A 2,299-nucleotide genomic window follows, 5' to 3' on the forward strand; every position below is an offset into this window, starting at 1 on the left:
CCGGGAATGAGATTACGTTCTACAAGAATCTTCAAGCCTCGTTCTGACATGTGGCCTAGTTTGCAATGCCATATCATCGTCATTTCTTCTTGGCTTGTTGAAGCAACTGATGCCTCTGCCTCTTGCAAAGTATCTCCCACAAGCATGTATAGATTTGCTGCAATCTTTTCTGCTTTTATTACCACAAGAGCTCCTTTAACAACTTTTAAGATCCCACCTTCAATATGGGTCTTGCAGCCAAGTTCATCCAATTGCCCAATTGACAACAAATTTTTCTTCAAGCCATTCACATGTCTTACCCCTTGAAGTGAACGAATAGAACCATCAAACATTTTTATTTTGACAGTACCCATTCCAACAATTTCTAAGGCATGATCGTTTCCCATAAACACCGATCCTTCCGAGACAGGTTCATATGTACAAAACCAATCACGATGAGGAGTCATGTGCCATGTTGCTCCTGAATCAACAATCCAAACATCAGTGAGCTGTTTGCTACCTTTAGAACCAATTGTTGCTTCGCCATACAGGATTTCTCCATCATCAGAGGTGCTCGCAACACATCCTTGAGAACTTGATCCTTCTGGAATCTTCTCTATACTCTTCTTATTCCAACAATCTTTCTTAAAGTGCCCTCTCTTTTCACAATTGTATCATTTGACCTGCTTCTTACTTTGTGACTTTGGTCTACTTTGACTGCCACTGAAACCACGCTCCATTGATCTCCCTCTTGTCATCAACAAAGCTTCTGCTTGTTTTGAGCTTTCTAATCTATCTTCCTTATTCTTGCGCCTAGATTCTTCTTCAAGAACCGCAGCAGCCATGTCATCAAAAGAAAGATAATCAGTCAAAACATTATTAGTTAAGTTAATGATAAGTTGATCATATGAATCTGGTAGACTTTGAAGTAAGAGCTCTGCACGTTCATTTTCCGCTATGGTATATTCCAACGATGAAAGTTGGAAAAATAGCGTATTTAGATTGTTGATGTGATCCGTTGCCGAAGTGGACTCACTCATTCGAAGAGTATAAATAAAATCTCCTCTTCAAGAATATCTTGTTGTGAAGTGACTTGACTTCATATAATTTGGTGAGAGCATCCCAAATTTCCTTTGCTATCTTTTTCTCTGCTACACTTGATAAAACTGAATCAGCTAGTGCCAAGTGTAAGTTTGCAACAGCATTGTTGTCCATCTCCTTCCATTTTTCATTTGTAATTCCACTGGGTCTACCTTCAATTGCTGTCACGCAATTGTCTTTTCTCATAATGGCTTTTATCTTTAATTTTCATATGGAAAAATTACTCCTACTGAATTTTGGAATTTCATACTTTGCTGTCATTTTTTTTAGACGGTAACTCGCAGCGAAAAAAAAAAAGAAAATTAATCAGCAACCTTAGGCTCTGATACCACTGTAAGGTACCAGACAAATGACACAGCAAAATATAGAGATGAAAAATTAGAAATTTGTATAAAATATGGAAACAATTGAATAACTTTCTTTGAGAATTACAACTTCTATCTATCACAAGGAGACTACAATAACACTCTCTCTTGACAAAAGGAGAACACACTTCTCTCAATATATATAGAGAGAAGTTGTAATTCTCAAAGAAAGTTATTCAATTGTTTCTATATTTTATACAAATTTCTAATTTTTCATCTCTATATTTTGCTGTGTCATTTGTCTGGTACCTAACAAAAAATATGTTATAATTAATAAAAGAACATTTTTGTCTTTCTTAATTTGTATATTTAAGAAAATATGTTCATTTTAACAATTGAATATAATTTAAAATAAATTATTCATTTGGAAAAATGAGTACAAAACTAAAATCAAATTAAATAAATATAAAATTATTTAATTGAAAATTTTATATAGAATATATATATTGATTAACAAATAATATCTAATGAAACTGTTTAGTTTGGTAGCAAAATCTTGCATCCTAAATTGAATGGATCTTCGAAACGATTTTATGAATGAGCTCTTTTAAAATGATCAATAATTAATTTAATTTGCTATGCTAATTTTATAAATTCTTTTTTTTGGGTATCAATCTTTTAGTCTAACACTTCTAGGAGAAATTTTATTCTTTTTGGTCATGTTTTAGATCATCTTCTTAAAATTATTTATACACAAAAAATTACATACTTTTAGTATATTAATCACAAATCAAATTGACTAGATTATCAGTTTGCTAGTACCAGTTAAATCAATCAGTCCGGTTTAATTTTGATAACACTATACACAATACAAATTATTTATATAAAAAATTAAATATATATCAATAAAGATG

This window comes from Arachis ipaensis, chromosome B05 (assembly GCF_000816755.2).
Source record: "Arachis ipaensis cultivar K30076 chromosome B05, Araip1.1, whole genome shotgun sequence".
In the NCBI taxonomy this organism is placed as follows: Eukaryota; Viridiplantae; Streptophyta; class Magnoliopsida; order Fabales; family Fabaceae; genus Arachis; species Arachis ipaensis.